The following is a 19,881-nucleotide window of genomic DNA, read 5'->3' on the forward strand; positions in this document are numbered from 1 at the left end:
ACTACTTTGAGTTTGGTAACATTACTAGACTTGAGGGGCGCTTAGGGCATCTGCCTTAGTCTCAGGTCATGACTTCAGGGTCCTGGGATCCAGCCCTGCTCAGCCCGGAGTGGGCTTCTCCTCCCCCTCCCTCTCCCTCTGCCCCTTCCCCAACTCGTGTGCTCTCTCTCTCTCTCTCTCTCTCTAAGACAAAATCTATGTAAAAAGGACTTGATACTTTTCTTAGGGAACTGGGTTCAAACGGTTCCAGCTGAAAATATAATCTAATTAATTTCCCCATACATCTCATGACAGATAATCAATGAAAGGAAATATGAAAAGACCACATCTCACTGAATTTAGTGAGACGGAGCCTGTTCCTCTTACTGTTAATATTGTTTTTAAAAATCTTAGGATTTTGCAATTTTTTAAAATGTGAAAATGGAAAAACAGGATTAAAAATACATTTTTCTCAAATGCTTTCTGGATCATTTATTGCATCGTATACATTTTATGCATCTCATTTCTTTCTAAACTTATGGTGGTAGATACACTAATATTCTTTGCATCCTTGGAATCCTCTAGGTTTTTAAGATGATGGACAAGTGAATGGATAAATGGGCAAGTGGTTCAAAGCTTTAGATTGGCGACATGAAGGTAATGTGAGGTGAGATGCCTGCCCCAACTCCAACACACACGTAAAGGTTATGAATTAAATAAAAAGCACGAATAAAAAGACATAACATTTTTTGAGATAATTTTTGAATGGAGGGACGAGTGCCAAGTTCGTAGTTCTGGCATTTTTGCATCCGGAGTTAGGCTACACAGTAAAAACAGCACGTTAATTTCATGCTGGGAAAGGCTGAACTATGCAGAAGATGATTTACGAAGAGGCCTATGGTACTTCATGGCTCGAGGTTAGGAAACTACAGATGACACAAGTTTTGGTGGGGTTTTGTTTTGTTCTGTTTTTGGTGAAGGGGGAAAGGAGGGTTCTCCGCTGCGCCAAAAAAGACTTCCATCGGAGGGTGCGTGTCAACCCAGGGGCAGCAGGGGGCGGGAGAAGCTCAACTCTGGGGCTCGCGTCCCTCTTCACGTGACGCGTCCCTCTCTTTGCATCTCAGGCCCTGCTTCCGGCCTGGGCGTCACCCGGAAGTGGGGGGAGGGAGGAAAGGACGGGTAAAGGCCTCAGGCCCGGGCGGCAGTGGGTGGAGGAAGAGAAGCCGTGGGAGTGCCACCGCCACCACCGCCGCCGCTGTCCTCGGCGCCGCAGCCGCCTCCCCCCCACGCCGCCACTACAGTTTCTTCTTGGTGCGTGTGAGATTGGAACCTGTGCGTGGATTTGCTGCTGCCACGGACTGCGTAGCTTACGAGGTTTAACCATAGGAAAGAAAAAACCGGTAAGTCCTATATCGGCTTCCTGTCGTTCCCCTTCTACTGCAGAGGTGTTCTGTACTGTCAGTCTCTACTACCGAGTGTAGAGGAGTCATTTTAATCAGGTGCAGTCTCCAAACTCTGACTTCTTCACAGCTCAGGTATTTACCACACTTATGTTTTACCTTCCCAGCAGGGGATAATGGAGGGGAGATTGAGTCCTGACCCATGCCACTTTTCTTGCACCCTCCTGATCATCCAATGGCCCATGTTAACCTAATTAGTTGAAGGTACAAGAACGTCCGTACCCGGTATTAGAAGTCATATGGATTGATGACCATTAATGAAATGATGTCAAAAATATTATTTTGCTTCTTGCTTTCTCTTGGAGCATAAGCTAAACTGAGAGAACACTCTTGTTTCCATTTCATTTTGTTCATTCTGCCCCCTTCCCAGTAAAGATACTCTCCATCCCTGTGGCATCTTTATCTTTGACACTTTGTTGTAGACGTTGAGGTTATCCTAAGCAACACATTTATTGTTTCACAAGTTCATATTTTTAGCATCTGATTTTTGTTTTAGAGTCTTCATCTACAGTAATATGGTTTTGTATTGAGTCTTAATGTGTGCAGGACATTGAATTGGTGATACTGAGGTGTGGGGGTGGTAGGGGGTATACACAAGAAACAGGACAGAGTCTCTGGCCTCAAATGAGTTATCAGTCAAATTAGTTGAGTTCACTTATGAAGACAGTGGGTTCTAGCAGGCCCACTAATGGAATAGACTGCTTATCTCATCCTTTTTATTAATTTTTAAAAAGATTTTATTTATTTAAAAGAGAGGGGGAGTGAGCAAGCGTGCAAGCGGGGAGAGGAGTAGAGGGAGAGGGACAAGCCGGTTCAGTGCTGAGTGCAGAGCCCAGCCAGAGGTGGGGCTCCGTTTGCAACCCTGAGATCCTGACCTGAGCCGAAATCAAGAGTCCTCGGTTTAACCAAGTGAGCCACCCAGGCGCCCCTCATCCTTTTTAAAGGATATTTTGAACTGAGATTTTATTTTTGAAACTTTCTTGTGTCTACGTTCATGATATGAGAGGGTGTTTTTTGACTAGAGGGTCTCACAATGTAGGAGGAAAGACAGATATACCCTTTCAATCTCAGTAACATTGTGTATCAGAGAAAGTGTTATGAGAATTCAGGGAAGGGAGCATTTGAGGAGGGCCTTGAAAATGGGTAGGATTTAATTTTGCAGGAATGGGGGTAGGGGAGGGTGTCCCACGTAGAGGAAAAAATATGAGCAAAGGCTTCGGGGCCTGGAAAGATGCAGGACATCCAACAACACATGGTACATCAAAATCCCTATTTCTAACACGGCCACAGCCTCTAAGATATTACTATTAAAGGAAAAAAATACAGAATATAAAACTGGTAAGCTTACAACCATATCCAGCTACCCTCCAGCCAACAAAAAAGCTTATATAGAGAAAAAATACATGAAATGACAAAAAGTGTTAATGTATGAGACTTAATTCTGATGTAAACTCAAATTTAAAAGAGAAAAAATAAAGCTTGCTGTATATTTTTTATTTAAGTTTTTATTTTAATTCCAGTTAGTTAACATACAGTAGTATATAGTTTCAGGTGTACAATATAGTGATCCATAACTTCCATACATCATCAAGACAAGTGCACTCCTTAATCCCGGTTTTCTATTTACCCCATTCCCTCATCTCCTCCCCTCTGGTAACCATAAGTTCTCTATAATTAAGAGTCTGTTTTTTCTTGATTTGTCGCTCTCTCTCTCTCTTTTTCCATTTTAAATATTGCTATATTTTAATTCTGATTGACTGTTAGGACTTAAATGTAATTTGGAATCAACTTTTAAATTGCTGGGAATGAATAACATCATTGTCTGAAGCCAGAAGCTGTTCCAGAATTTCCTCAAGGAATTTCTGCATTTTCTTTTCTCCTCCAGATTGAGTTCTCTACTAGTCTTCTTAACCTGATAGAAATGATTCTTTTCCAATCTTAGTCTTAGGAAGATCTTTATTCTTGGCCTCTAGGTAGAGTTAGATTAACTAATCCCTCCAAAGATTAGGTTAACATCTCTGATCTCTAATGCAGAAGGTTGTTTTTCCTTGAAAAATGTATAGAGAAGTAAAATTTATTTGAAAATGAGAGAGAGTGATGAGCAAAAATAACCCCAACTAACATACTACAGTCTTGACTTCTGTCAGGGCTTTAAGGCAACACATTCCTTTTGTAAATTCCTCATTATAGTTTCTTTTATCTACATATTTAAAAATATTTGACAAACTATAATCAAGACTTTTGGCACATCCCAATGAGTGAAAATAATGTTTATTTGCCAGTTGGGAAATTAAATTGTAAGGAGAGACTTGTCTGAGGTGATACAGGCACTGGAACAGGTGAGAATAATCTTTGGGAGTTTTGTCTTAAAATTCCCTCTACTCATCTTTTTTAAAGATTTTACAGAGTTTCGTTTTTAAACCATGGTCTTTCTTAGGACATAAATCAAAATGTAGTTGGAGGGGGGAGGTGGGCAGGAGAGACAGGCAACAGGCCTATTTTGGTTCAATTTACCATCCCAGCAATCATGATTTTTACGAACAAATCTCAGTCTTCAGGTCGATTTAATGTGATATAACTTGCTTACTTGTTGAAGTAGTATGGCAAGAAAATTATCACGATACTTTTAAAATGTGTTTTATTAAAGTGAAAGGGTAGGATGTTTCTGGTTTCATAAGTATGTCCCTAGTTTCTCCAGCACTGTTAGAAAATTGAAGTGATTTTCATATCTTTGTGGGATTAAATGTGTGGGATATTGGTAGATTACACTAGTTTTCACAGGTAATTCTTTCCTTGAAGGAAAAGAGGATAAAATATCCCCATTTTGAGCCAGTTAGTTGCACTTTGTTTCATGTTTTCTGTCTACATTTAGAATTACACAGCTATGTTTTTTAAAACCTATTTTTACTCTATAATTCTGTAGTGCAGAAGTCCCATTTTCCAGATATATACTCAGGAATACATTTTCATGATTTACTAACTGAAATTAATGGGTTATTTTCCATCTTAGGGAAATTGTTTTAACTTGGCCATTTAACCTTAGTTGATTTTGTTTTGTTTTAAAAAAGTGTTTTTGTTTTATGCTGTTGTAATTGTTGCTGATCCTGCTTGTGCCTTTGATGTCCCAGCCAAAGATTGGGAGGGAATAATACTGGAATTACTTACCTCGTCCACTCTGACCTGCGAGTTTGCAGGGCGTTGTATATTCTTGGAATTACGAAGAAGATGGTTTCCGCTCTCTTGAGTGTTCGTCTGAAGTGTGCTACCTGCCATTCAGGAGAGAGCATTAAGAGGGCTTCTGTTAAGACCTGAAAACCTGTCATCAGAGATATAAGAACAGAGAGAAAGAATTCCACAGTGGAGAGCTCTTTAAAGAAAATTCTCAGGACTGTTTAGAATAAATTTGTAGCTGACTTCTATTTTTTTTCTTAAAGATTTTATTTATTTGACAGAGAGAGAGACAGCCAGCGAGAGAGGGAACACAAGCAGGGGGAGTGGGAGAGGAAGAAGCAGGCTCCCAGCGGAAGAGCCTGAGGTGGGGCCGGATCCCAGAACTCTGGGATCACGCCCTAAGCCAAAGGCAGACACTTAAAGACTGAGCCACCCAGGCGCCCCTGTAGCTGACTTCTAGTGTCATGAGGATACTTAAGGGTTGATCCTTGAGCTAACAAAAGGTTACAAAGAGCTTGGTTATAAAGGAGTTCCAAGTGTTATCTCCTTTGTTGATCCTCGCACTTTCAATGGTAAGAAAAAAAGGAGGTATCTATTTTTTTTGGTGATAATAAGATTATTTGCTCTAAGAATTCTAATTGAGTTATTAAATCAATCAATAATAATGCTATTAAGGGGTGCCTGTGTGGCTCACTCGATTAAGTGTCCGACTCTTGATCTCAGCTCAGGTCTTGATTTCAGGGTTGTGAGTTCAAGCCTTGTGTTGGGCTCCATGCCCAGTGGAAAAAAAAAAAAAAAGAAAGATGAATAACCTAACAAAAAATGGAAAAATAGAAAAAAATAAAATAATAATGCTATTAATATAAAGTATATTGTATTGATTATTAATAAATATTTTTAAAACACTACTATTAATATTAAATTATTTGGATACAACCAGTTTCATTTTGGCCAGTAAATTCTTTCTCTCCTTTTACTATGCCATTTTACTGTTAATTCTAAATATCAGTTTTTAGGTTAGATTTATAACCACAATATCTTGGTATTAATTTATTTTTTTTTAAGATTTTATTTATTAGAGAGAAAGAGTTTGAGGGAACGAGTGGGATGATAGTCAGAGGGAGAAGTGGACTCCCTGTGGAGCAGGGAGGCCGACTCAGGATTCAATTCCAGGACCATGGGATCACGACCTGAGCCGAAGGCAGATGCTTAACCAACTGAGCCACCCAGGCGCTCTTGGTATTAATTCCTAATCACACCTGTAAGTGGGTTTTTACATATTAGCAATCACATTGGTGTCATATATCTTCAAGTATTGTCCATCTAAAGCAGAGTGTTTTATCTGTCTCCTCTGTTTCTAGCTAAGTGATTGTAGGATGAATTTTAGTAGCCTTAAATTCATTGTATGATGATGGAAAAAAGAATAATTTATTTAGTGCAGTATATTATTTGACCTTGAATTTAGGGTATGATTAAGATTGCATAAGAGTGTGTCCAGTGTGTTTATTACAAAAATAACCCACAAGTGCCTGTTTCTTAACTTTAGGGGAAGTGTTAAGTCATGGGATCTTGAATTTTTTTGTGTGTGTGTGCATGTAAATGAAGGAGACTAGAACTGATCTTTCCTCTAGCGTGAAAAAATAAATCTGGTACTTTGTCTATAGTTTGCACTTTAGTAGGAGCTGACATATTCTTTCATAGGGCCAAATTTTATTTCTAGACCTAGCAAGTGGCTAAGATGAGATTTAAAGCCAGTCAGTCTGGTTTTAGAACCTTTGTTCTTACCTTACTTAAAGGAACTGTATTTTTTTAAAGTACATAGACATTTGAGCAAAATTAGCTCTATTGGAATTAAGTTCCTTGTTTGTCCTAAAGGGAAAAATATTTATCTTCTTTGAAAGTATGAATGAACAAATAGATTTGATGATAACAAATTAAAGTATTGGTAACTCAAAATTTCCTTGGTACATTCAAACTAAATTTGTAAGTAAAGACTCATAGTTTTGTTTTTAGGTAATACATTATTTAAAGATATGCTAAAAGACCTAATGTTTAAAATGGTGTTAGTCTTATTTTGTTTGTATTTTCTAAGTCTCCCAGGAAGAGAAAAGAAATGGTCTTTGTGTGTTTTTTATCTTTTTTTTTGTAAAAGAAAGAATGTTTATTCAAAAAAGGAAAAAATGTTTATTAAATACATATATTTCAGACATTAGGTAAATATAAAATGATTTAACAGTACCTACCTCAGAGGACTGTCAGTGAGTTAATATACGTGAAGCCCTAAGAGCAGTGGCTGGCAGGTAGTAAATACACAATAAAGTTTAGTTACCATTATTCTTTTAAAAATTATTTACTGTATGGGGCGCCTGGGTGGCTCAGTCGTTAAGCGTCTGCCTTCGGCTCAGAGCGTGATCCTAGAGTCCTGGGATCGAGCCCCACATCGGGCTCCTCTGCTGGGAGCCTGCTTCTTCCTTTCCCACTCCCCTTGCTTATGTTCTCTCTCTCGCTGGCTGTCTCTCTGTCAAATAAATAAATAAAATCTTTAAAAAATATAAAATAAATAAAAATTATTTACTGTAAAAGTAATGTTAGCCACCTATATAATAAAATCATAAATTGTAGTTTTGCAGTACTATAAATTTGGTGGACTGTAGGAGGAATATACTAATCAGTCAGTACCTGCAAGCAATATTCAGTTTCTAAATTACACCACAGAAAATGGAAAACTCAGCTTGGAAGGGCATAGTAGCCTACATTGCACCTACAGTATGCAACATCACATCTCAAAACTCATTATAACAGCTAGCAAGTCAGATCACCTTGATGTACTTACTCTTTCTGCTTCACCACCGAGAAAACTCATGACGGTCTGCTTGTGAGCTACAGACTCTGGGCCATTGAGCTTTTCTGGATTATTTCTCTAATAGCCAAATGCTGAAACATACTTTTGAATGATCTCTGAAATATAAAATATAGACAGAGGGAAAGGCTTTATGTAGGTCTGACCTACTCTGCAAAATAGCTGCATTCTTACAAAGTTGTATGTAAGTTGAGTTTTTATGAATTACATCAGCACGCCAATGAATACACATTTATTATGTGCTTGCTGTATATCTAGTGTTTATGTGGGTTCTGTAAGATACGCAAAGAAGCATAAGGCATATGCTCGAATATCTAACCAGAGAAAGAAATCTAATACCAAACAATTACAGAGAAATTAGGTACTAAACTATGATGCTGATTCCAAGGGTATTCAGAATTCAAAAAGAAAGTGGGTATGAGTATTTGACGTGCTTTTCATGGAGGAGGTGGGTTCATTTACTAACTCAGCAATTATCTGAGTAGCTGCCATTTGCAAGGTACTGGGTATATGATAGTGTATACAACAGATATGGTCCTGCTTTTCTGTAGTTTACAGATGAGCGAGGTGATAGGATTTAAATATGTGGAAGAGAGCATTCCAGGTGAGGGGACCAGTCTAAACAAAATCATAGAAAGAAATGGCAAGCATGGACTATATGGTAGTGAGGTACTTGCCTGATTGTAGTAGAGATTTTATGTTGGGGGAAGAGTATTGAAAGGGATAGATGAGGGCCATCTTTTGAATGCTTTGAATAGCTGTTTAAGTCTGTGGAAAGTGGGGTGGGAACAGTCTTGTGGGATTAAGCCCTTAATCTGTGGGATCTGACCCTATCTCTAGGTAGATAGGTGTCAGAATTGAGTTAAATTGTAGGACACCTAGCTGGTGTCACAGAGAATTGCTTGGTAGGGGAAAACTGCCACATATCTGGTGCCAGAAATGTTGTGAGTGTGGTAGTAGTATGGGAGGTAAGGAGAAACATGAAAAGGAAGACTAGGTTTTTCTAATACAGCCATCTTTTGAATGCTTTGAGCAGCTGTTTAATCTGCGGTAAATTCCTTGGATTCAGTGTTTTGGAGAGAGTTAGCATGCATGGGCTTTGGAGTCATAGGCCTCGATTTGATCCCATTTTCATTCTAATTTGTTCCCTGAGTTTATTTTATTTATTTATATTTTTTTTTTTTTTTTTTTTTTTTTTTTTTTTTTTTTAAAGATTTTATTTATTTATTCAACAGAGATAGAGACAGCCAGCGAGAGAGGGAACACTAGCAGGGGGAGTGGGAGAGGAAGAAGCAGGCTCATAGCAGAGGAGCCTGATGTGGGGCTCGATCCCGCAACGCCGGGATCACGCCCTGAGCCGAAGGCAGACGCTTAACCGCTGTGCCACCCAGGCGCCCCTATATTTTTTTGTTTTTTTAAAGATTTTATTTATTTATTTGATGGAGAGAGGGAGAGCACAAGTAGGGGGAGCAGCAGGCAGAGGGAGAAGCGGCTTCCCGCTGGGCAAGGAGCCTGACATGGGACTCGATCCCAGGACCCCGGGATCATGACCTGAGCCGAAGGCAGAAGCTTGACCAACTGAACCATCCAGGTGCCCCTGTTCCTTGAATTTAGAATTTTTTCTTTCTTTCTTTCTTTCTTTCTTTCTTTCTTTCTTTCTTTCTTTCTTTCTTCTTTTTTTTTGAGAGAGAGTGTGCACGTGAAGGACGGGGCAGAGGGAAAGGGAGAGAGAAAGAATCTTAAGCAGGCTCAGTGCTTAATCTCATGACCCTGAGATCATGACCTTAGCCAAAATCAAGACTCCACCTGAGTCATTCAGGTGCCCCCCCCCCACGAGTTTAGAATTTTGTATTAAGTTTTCTTCGTGATACAACTATGTAAGCAATAAAATGGTATTTATGTAGAGAAGCTGGGATCAGTAACGCTAGTAGCACCAAGTAGCACTAGAGAGCAGTGTGTACATGAAGTGCCAGTGGGAAGTCCAAGAAGTCAGAAGTAGAAGGAGGTTAGGCAAGGAAAGAGAAAGAAATACATTCTGTGATGGTTGGTAGAATGCCATCAGATATATCTTCAAGCAAAATACAGTGCATTTGCCTAGCCTTTGTTTTCAGTTCTGTTTCTTTATGAACTGTGTGCTTCCTTTGTCCAAATATGAGGAAAAGAAACTTAACTGCAGTTATTTGACTCAGCCACTTGAAGACTACCAGTGGTCATTTTAGGTTTTGTTCTACAGTTGAAGCATCTGGTCAGTTTCAGATTATCTTCTATATTTGAAGCATCTGATTAGACCATTGTGTCCTAGTTTTGTATTTTACCTAATCACAACTTGGTCAAAAGCTTATATAGTAAGTTTTGTTTATAATCTGTTTTAGTATTCTCTCAAGGCATGAGTGGATTGCCAAATGAATGCCTGTTATGACCTGCCTTTTGTCTCTTGTTACCTTTGAAAATTTAATGTAAGTACGATCATGTTCTAAGAAGGTTTAACAGTATTATTCTGGCACTTTCTAGATTTTTTTTCCACCAGATAAGTAGAAATGATCACACAAGACCATTTTTGTCTCATCCCAATCCTTTATTAGGGTGATCTCCAACCTTATTATATGGAGGACCTTCTTTTTCTTTATTTTTTTAAAAGTGGGTTCCATGCCCAATGTGGGGCTTGAACTCACAACCTTGAGATCAAGAGTCATGTGCTCTACCAATTGAGCCAGCCAGGTGACCCCGGAGGACCTTCTTTTAATCTGAATCTTGAGACCAGGGCAGATACAGTCATTGTAATTCCTGAGAAGTAGTTGCTGGCTGTACTGTTCTCGCTTTCACTCTGGGAATATTAGCTGGGATAGCTGGGATGTGTGACAGAAAGGGGATATAGCAGAGTGGCGAAAACATTATTGGAAACCACCTTGGAGCTCCATGAAGCAAGGTTTCTAGACCTACCAGTAGATCCTGATCTGCAGGTTGGGGACTTCTACTTTATTTCATCTAGGGCTGTTGTCTTACACAACTCCAGGGGGCAGCAGTCACATTGTTAGTCTACAAATATTATAAATATATATGTCTATAGATGTTATGATGTGGAGTTATACAATATGGCCATCCTGAAACCTACCCAAACCACTTCAATTTCTAGCCCCTTTTCTCTTCTCAATACCTACAACATTCAGCAGCCGTGGTAGTCCCAAGTTCATCACTTGAATCTCACTTCCCACCTTGAGGCTTTTCTGTAATCCAACAGATGAAATTTAGATCTTCGAGGATTTTAAGGAGTTCCATCAGTTTTCTTACTCTATTTAAGTGTACTCGTCAGTAAAATGATGATGATATCTGCCCTAACTCATAGGTTGTTAAGAGTATCAAGTGAAATAATATATATGAAAGCACTTTATAAATTATAGAGTGCCATACAAATGTAGGATACTATTCTTTCTTGATGTATTGTCTTGTAGTGGAAAGAGTACTGACTTTGAGACAGGAGTCTAGAATTTAAGTTCCAATTCTGCTATTAACAAACTGTACTTTGGACAAATTATTTTGTGTTTCTGGGCCTTTGTTTCCTTATCTATAAAAGGAAACCTAATAATGCCACTCCTCTCTACCTAGAAACCCAAGAGTTATTTTTTTCCTCACCCCGCATTCAGTCAGTCACCAAGTCTGTTGTCTAGTTCTTCTTTTTTTTTAAAGTAAGCTCTACACTCAACATGGGGCTTGAACTTACAACCCTGAGGTCAAGAGTCACATGCTGTACCAACTGAGCCAGCCAGGCACCCCTGTTGTCTAGTTCTTGATATTTCTAAAAATTTCTCCCTCCTCTCTATCTCCATTTAGTCCCTAATCATTTCCCTTCTGGGCTATACCCTTTTTAAAAATTATGGTAGGTCAAGCAGAGAAAGACAATTATCATATGGTTTCTCTCATCTGTGGAACATAAGAACTAGGAAGATCGGTAGGAGAAGAAAGGGATAAAAAAGGGGGGTAGTCAGAAGGGGGAACGAAGCATGAGAGACTATGGACTCTGAGAAACAAACTGAGGGCTTCAGAGGGGAGGGGGGTGGGGGAATGGGATAGGCTGGTGATGGGTAGTAAGGAAGGCACGTATTGCATGGTGCACTGGGTGTCATGCGCAACTAATGAATCATCGAACTGCATTACAGTAGGGGCACCTGGGTGGCACAGTGGGTTAAGTGTCAGGCTCTTGGTTTCAGCTCAGGTTGTGTCCTCAGGGGTTGTGAGATCCAGCCCTGCTTTGGGCTCCTTGCTCAGTGGGGAGTCTGCTTGTCCCTCTCCGTCTGTTCCTCCCTCCACCCCCCCGCCCGCTGTCTCTCTCTCTTCAAAAATAAAAGCACTGACTCTGGATCAGAGTTACTGGGTTCCGATTTCAATTATGTCACATATTAGCTTTATGACCTTGGGAAAGTACCATAACCTCTCTCTGTCTCAATTTCATCATCTGTGAAATGGAGATAAAATTAGTACCTATTCCATTAAGTTGTGAAGACTAAAATAGTAAAAAACATTAGGTATCACTATATATTATTATTTACTGACAAAAATTGTTATAAGTGTGGAATGAAAAGAAGCATGTCAAAACATAGTACATAATTTTTATTAAAAATGTGTGTTTATTTATTTTTTTAAGATTTTATTTATTTATTGGACACAGAGAGAGACACAGCAAGAGAGGGAACACCAGCAGGTGGGGTGGGAGAGGGAGAAGCAGGCTTCCCGCTGAGCAGGGAGCCAGATGCGGGGCTCGATCCCAATCACGACCTGAGCCGAAGGCAGACGCTTAATGGCTGAGCCACCCAGGCGTGCCATATTAAAAATGTGTGTGTTTATACATATACAGGCATAAAATAATCTCCTAAATTTACACACACACACACACCCCTACCTCAGAATGTTCATTTAGTTATCTCTTGGTAGTGGACTGATCTGTTGTTTTTTTAAAAAATTTTTTAAAAGATTTTATTTATTTTAGAGAGAGAGTGAGGGGGAGAGAGAGGGCATGAGCAGGATGAGGGGCAGAGGGAGAAGCAGACTCCCCACTGAGCAGGGAGCCTGATGTGAGACATGAGGTAGGACTCAGTCCCGGGATTCTGGGATCATGACCCGAGGGGAAGGCAGATGCTTAACCGACTGAGCCACCCAGGTGTCCCTGATTAGTTGCTTATTGTTTTATTTGCTTGTCTGTGTTTTCTGTTTTTCTCCAGTTGATGTTTATTATATTTTAAAAGGAAAAAAGACACAAAGCATCTCTTCTGTGAAGTCTTTGAACTTCCTTCCTTCGTCCTTTAGACCAGTATAACATGCATTGCTGAGCGCCTTGAAGGCAGAGCCTATGTCATATTCATTCACCTTTGTATCCCCAGTTGGGCCTAGCACAGAACCTAGAAGATACTAGGAACTTGGCAATATTAGTAAGGTGAAGAAGATATGGAATTATGTGCTAAGCACTTTACATGTGTTACCTCATAATATTCCTCTCAGCAGTCCCGTGAGTAAAAGTTACCTGTATTTTTTAAATGAGAAAACTGTGCATCAGAGAGATCAAACAATTTGCTGAAAGTCACACAGCTACTAAGGGGCAGAATTTGGATTCAAATCCAAGTCTGTCTGGTGCCAACGATGTTCTCTTTAATGTATATCAAATTAATGAATGGCTTAATGAATATACTTGCTGTCTCTAATGAAATAATTTATGAAGCACTCCTTTGTAAACAGAATTGTGCTGTGTGAATGTAAGGATATGTTGTCGTATCTTTTGTGATATTGTATTCCCACCTGCACCCTCAGTTCTGACTGGGCAAACCTGCTTTCCTGCTCCCACACACAATTTTTCCTCTCTCTATTCAACCGGCATTTTATTTCCTTTTGTCTTTTTATATTGCTCATGCTCTACCCACTTTTTATGAACTTGGCTTATAGTTATGATATGAAACTTTTCAGGTTAATCCATCCATTTCCATCAGACTCATTGTGCATGCATGTTGAGGAGACTGATTTGCAAGTATCTGGCCAGATATAATTTGTTTTACACCAAAGTATGGCAGTATCATCTTTGAACATAGATACTTAAACTTTTCCTAATTTGATCTGTTTACCTTTCTCTGTGCTATGTCCAACTTTAATTTCCTACATTCATTGTCATTCCTTTTTCAAAAGGAGGTGTTGTTTTTAGCTGAAAGATGTAAGTTTAGTCTGTATCTGACTTCTTTCTGGGGTGTGTGTGTGTGTGTGTGTACGAGCATGTGCACATGAACCCTTCATTGAAAGTAGAAAAAAAGGCAGGTAAGGCAAGAGAAAAGGCACTTTGATAATTTATTTTAAAGACCCAAGAGAATATACTAAATTGAAATTTAGAATTTACTATAGCTTGACTTCCTACAGCTTTTTCAGAATTCGAAAATTCAACCCACTTTAAAGCAAACTAACTGAAGGGAAGCATCCACTTTGTGAAAATTGCATGTCTGAAATTGGGGAGGGAGAAGCTCCCTTGTAGGTAAAGCATGTTTTTTACTCTACCAAAACCAACTTTCTAAGAATTTCAGCCTGTTTGCCTATGTTTGAGCCTTAGTTTTGTAAGATGACAAAGTTCATCCAAAACCCACTTTCTAAGAATTTCAGTGTATTTTTGAGTCTTAGTTTTGTAAGATGACAAAGTTCATCCTAGTGCTTTTTTTGTTTTTTTTTTTAAAGATTTTATTTATTTATTTGACAGAGAGAGACAGCCAGTGAGAGAGGGAACACAAGCAGGGGGAGTGGGAAAGGAAGAAGCAGGCTCCCAGCAAAGGAGCCTGATGTGGGGCTCGATCCCAGGACTCCGGGGTCACGCCCTGAGCCGAAGGCAGACGCTTAACAACTGAGCCACCCAGGCACCCCCATCCTAGTGCTTTCTAAGAGAGCACAGAACCCCAGAACGGAGGAATGAATTCTGAAAAAAAAAAATAAATAAATAAAAGAACTTCCTGCAAATCATAATGAATTTGTATTTTAATTTCCAAAAATAGTAAATGTTGTTGGCTATTTGTCTTGATTTCTGTTCAACAAATGTGCATTGAATTCAAATTAATCTTTTTTCCCAGCAATTCAGTGGATTTGATTAGCCATCAGTATTAGGACTTCTGCTTGCTTGCGATAACAAAGCACTTCAGGGGTACCTGGCTGGCTCAGGTTCAGAGTTCAAACCCCATGTTGGGTGTGGAGCCTACTTAAAAAACAAAAAACAAAGCATTTGAAACTTCCCAGTTAAAAACTCTAAAGGATATGGAATGATGTAGGCCTTCTCTGAATTCATTCTTATTCATCTGTATAAAAAATACCTGGCTAAACAGTTGTTTTTGACAATTTGGAATTGCTATTCCCTTTTTAAAAACTGAACTCCCTATATATTCCTAGTACATAATTTTTCATCCTTATCTGTTCTTTTTTGTGTAATTTAAAAAAATATTTTATTTATTTGACAGAGAGAAAGAGAGCACAAGCAGGGGGAGCAGCAGGCAAAGGAAGAGGGAGAAGCAGGCCCCCCCCAAACAGGGAGCCCGACCCCAGAACACTGGGATCATGACCCAAGCTGAAAGCAGACACTTAACCTACTGAGCCACCCAGGCGCCCCAGTCCTTTTCTGTTCTGATGGTGACTGAACTTTGAACAGGAGACAATTTTATCAGATTTTCACCTTTGTTAAGCAAAGTGTATAAAACAGGACATTAAAGAAATTGGGGGATTGGGTGTGGGTGGGAATATAGATCTGGACTATATTTACAGAGTGTCTGCTTCATGCTGAAAATTGTTCTTTGGACCTTGTTTTGATAAAAAGATAATTTATGAAAAATATAGATGTTAGAAGTAGTCAAAGTATTCTGAAAAACAGATACATATTTTTTAGGTTTTAGTCATAGCATACAAATATTTCATCTCTAAGAATTAAGACAAAGTAATTTTTCTACCAATATTTTAACTGCTTTTTTTTAAGTCCTGGAAAGATTGATTATATTCTTACCTGATAGGGAAGATACTTTTGCATAATCAGCAACATGAGTCACCAAGATATACCACATACACTGAGTATTACAGTTTCCTCCAGTAGAAGTCAAATGTTAGTGTGCATGGGGTTGGTGGTATAAATCTACCTGATATCTTTTTGGTTTGGCTGATTGAATAGTATTAATGAAGCCGAAGTTACAGATCTCAGCTCTGTGTGTGTACTTGTCTTCTGGTGTCATTAGCTATACTTATTTTTTTAAAAATTTTTAAATTATATTATGTTAGTCACCATACAGTACATCCCTGGTTTCTGATGTAAAGTTCGATGATTCATTAGTTGCGTATAACACCCAGTGCACCATGCAATACGTGCCCTTCTTACTACCCATCACCAGTACCTCTGCTGTTAGTTAAGACGGAGACTAGCCCAGGGAAGAGAGAGGTCGGTAAAATAGCCATCATCAATTCCCATACTTTTTTTCCCTCCTGATAGGAGGATCTGTAATATCTAGATATGTTTGTAATTTCAAACACATCATACATATTTTCGCTTATCAATGGAGGCTGCACTTAGAAATTTAATCCTTTGCATGAGGGACTATGGACTCTGAGAAACAAACTGAGGGCTTCAGAGGGGAGGGGGGTGGGGGAATGGGATAGGGTGGTGATGGGTAGTAAGGAGGGCACGTATTGCATGGGTAGTAAGGAGGGCACGTATTGCATGGTGCACTGGGTGTTAACATCAAAAACCAGGGATGTACTGTATGGTGACTAACGTAATATAATAAAAAATATTATTATAAAAAAAGAATTAAAAAAAAAGAAATTTAATCCTTTGGACTTACAGAATATTCTGCTCATGTCTCTGTGGTTTCAACTCTAGATCCCTTTTTGGCCTTTATTCCAGACTCCTTTGCCTTAAAAAACTTCATGGTCTCAGAGAACTAAGGAAAGCCTTGGCTCACTATATACACCTGTAGAAAGTAATAGGGCTTTCCCCCCCCCATCTCCATAAGGTGATCTCAACAAATGTCTCTAGAGTTATAGTTCTACAGTTTTGGAATTGAAACCAAACAACTTTTTGGGGTTTAATAGGCTTATCTGTATTGAGTAGAGAGGTTTTAAGTGAGCCTCTGGGGATCCCTTGAAATTGAGCCTCCAGTGCAGTCCAGGGTCTTTTGTGATCTATAGTACCTTTTACTAAGCGTCAGTGAGGAATGAGGGATTTCACAGAAGTGAATATTCCAGATAACTGAAGTCTACCCTTTAAATTTTAGTCATTCAGAGGTCTTTTTTTAAAATTTCAAAATTATTTTTTTATTATTTTAAAGATTTTATTTATTCATTCGACAGAGAGAGAGAGACAGCCAGCGAGAGAGGGAACACAAGCAGGGGGAGTGGGAGAGGAAGAAGCAGGCTCCCAGTGGAAGAGCCTGATGTGAGGCTCGATCCCAGAATGCCAGGATCACGCCCTGAGCCGAAGGCAGACGCTTAACGACTGAGCCACCCAGGTGTCCCAGTCATTCAGAGGTCTTAAATATGTCTTGGTCCTGTCCCTTATCAATGTATGGATCCTCCAAAGATATCCTTGAAATACATTAACTTTTTCTAAAATAAAAATACTTTTTCTTTCTTATTAGAAGATTAGTAAATGGTCAATGTAAAAACAAAATCTAGGCAATATTTAGATATCTCTCCTTCTTGGGTTTTATTTTTTCTTTATAACATTTATCACTACTTGATTTTCTATATTACTTTGTTGGCTTACTGTCCATCTCCCTCATGAGAATGTAAGCCCCGTGAGAGTGTGGACTGTGTCTATGTTCTTCATTGCTGTATCACCAGCATCTGGAGTAGTACTTGAAACGTAGTAGGAATTTAATAAATATTTGCTAACTAAATGAATGAAGAAAGTAAAAATTACCCTAATTCCATCATCCAGGTATTAGCCATTGTTAAGATTATAATATAAATTCTTCCAAAAGTGGGGCACCTGGGTGGCTAAGTTGATTAAGCGTCTGCCTTCAGCTCAGGTCATGATTCCAGGGTTCTGGGATCGAGCCCTACATCGGGCTCCCTGCTCAGTAGGGAATCTGCTTCTCCTCCTACTGCCCCTCCCCTCTGCTCGTGTTCTCTCCCTCTCTCTCTCTCTCCCAAATAAATAAATAAAAATCTTAAAACCCCCAATTCTTCCAAAAGTATTTTTCTCCTACATATATATTCTGTATAATAATGTATAAAATATTTTTACAAAAGTAGGACTACAGTCTACAGTTAGCCTTTGTAGCCTCTGTTTTTTTACTTAACTCATTATGGATGTCTTTTGGTGTCATTAAGTATACAACTATGTGTTTTTAATAGATGTATGATAATTTATTTGACCAATCCCATATTGATATTTCGGTTGGTTCCAGTTTTTCTTTTTTTTTTCTTTTTTCTTTTTTAAGATTTTATTTATTTATTTGACAGAGATAGAGACAGCCAGCGAGAGAGGGAACACAAGCACAGGGAGTGGGAGAGGAAGAAGCAGGCTCATAGCGGAGGAGCCTGACGTGGGGCTCGATCCCAGAACGCCGGGATCACGCCCTGAGCCGAAGGCAGACGCTTAACCGCTGTGCCACCCAGGCGCCCCTGGTTCCAGTTTTTCAATCATATAAACGATGTTGTGATGAGCATCTTAGCCATACATTTTAAGTACAGTTGTCTGTACTTTTCCCTTTTCTGATATATTCTTAGAAGTGGAATTTCTGGGTTAAAAGGGCATGCATATTTTCAGGCTTTTGATAAATATCGCCAAATTGTCTTTTAGAATCCCTGTAGAGTTTTAGTTTGTATTCCCATCTGTGAAAGACCTGGCATGAGTTCACTTGTTATTGTTGAGGACAGTCATCACTTACCCCTATCACTGCCTCCATGGGGCAGAGAAGTCTTTTCCAGAGCTGGAAATGTGAATCGATAAGTGTCCGTTGGAATCTTGATTTCGTAATTGGAACTCACTGTGCATTTCTTCATAAAAATCAGTGCTAAAATACTATTAATATATATCTATTATCTATATCTAGCTTCATTATTGCCAAGAAACTTCTGAAGACCAGTCTGTGAACCTAGCCATCATGTTTAATGTTCTTTCTATGGGAAAACACTGTTCATCTTCAGAATCAACTGAGAAACAACTGTTCAAGGAACCCATTTTTTGGTTAAAAATAGCTTTATTGAAGTATAAATTTTACATACCATAAAATTCACTCATTGTCTATGGATAGTTAAATTATATGTATACAGTTGTGAAATTATTACCGTAATCCAGTATCAGGGTCAATTTTTGTTTTCTCAGTCCATCTTTTCTGTATGGTAAAGGAGGACTTACTCTTTGAAATACCTCTTCACTGAAAGTTGATGGAGTTGAACTCTAAAATTACCTATAAAATTATTTTCTAGTCTAATGATATGAGTCTATCTCTTCAATTTGACATATGCATCTTTCTAGCACAAAATGGGTTTTTTTTTTCTTGTGTTTTTAGGTTTTATTTGAGAGAGAGAGAGCTCGTGTGCATGTGCAGGAGCGTGCAGGAGCGGGGCTGGTGGGGCAGAGGGAGAGGGAGAAGCAGACTCCCTGTTGAGCAGGGAGCTCGATGTGGGACTTCATCCCAGGACCCTAAGATCATGACCTGAGCTTAATCAACTGAGCCACCCAGGCACCACACAAAATGGATTTTAAAAGCAGCAGTAAGGTCCATTGCTACCATTAGTAGTAAAATTTTAAGGGTTAGGCAGGCTTGATACAGCCGAGATTGTTTGGTCTCTCATAGTAAGATCATTATTCTTGGTCCTTTGGCATAGAAAAAGGTTCCACAGAATAATGAGCGCAGTCACATTTCCCAACGAAAATGTAGGTATTAAATGGAAGGAAATGTGAGTAGTTCTCTTATGCTCCTCAATCTTGCTGGCAGTGAGGTACAAAAGCTGGTGACGTCCCTCAATCTACTTAGGAAGCTGGCTGCTATGGTCCACACACTAGGGCCACTGATTCTCTTTGAAGTGCCCAGATAAGGGACCTTTGTTGTATTCACTTAGCTCCGTGTAACAGAGAACCCTGCAGAGAAGCAGAGCAAGGACAGCTGGTGCCTTAGGCAGGCTAGGTGTAGCACAGTGGGAGAAAAGAACATGAGGCAGGGGATCACCAGGAGGGGCCTGCTTCCATCTCCCAGAACGCCAGCCAGCTCCTGACTTTTCTTTCATTCCCTGGAGTCCCAAACCCAGAGGAAGCCCCATGCTGGGCTGCTGCCAAACACAGAAAACCCACTGTTTCCATGCTCTATAAGTTGCACTCAAGGAACCCACTTTTATTTTTATTTTTTTATTTTTTTAAAAGATTTTATTTATTTATTCGACAGAGACAGAGACAGCCAGCGAGAGAGGGAACAC

At 39.3% G+C, this 19,881-nt stretch overlaps 1 protein-coding gene across 4 annotated transcripts in view; it reads left to right on the forward strand.

Moving 5' to 3' along the window:
* The first annotated feature begins 1,143 nt into the window (after nucleotides 1-1,143).
* The window catches only part of ATP7A (ATPase copper transporting alpha), a 148,974-nt gene continuing 130,236 nt past the window's right edge, over nucleotides 1,144-19,881 (forward strand). For all 4 annotated transcript variants that reach the window (XM_034648816.1, XM_034648818.1, XM_034648819.1 and 1 more), the window contains exon 1: nucleotides 1,144-1,379. The gene's annotated coding sequence lies outside the window, so the exon portion shown is untranslated. The remainder of the gene's footprint in view (nucleotides 1,380-19,881) is intronic.

Source organism: Ailuropoda melanoleuca, chromosome X, assembly GCF_002007445.2.
Source record: "Ailuropoda melanoleuca isolate Jingjing chromosome X, ASM200744v2, whole genome shotgun sequence".
Classification (NCBI taxonomy): Eukaryota; Metazoa; Chordata; class Mammalia; order Carnivora; family Ursidae; genus Ailuropoda; species Ailuropoda melanoleuca.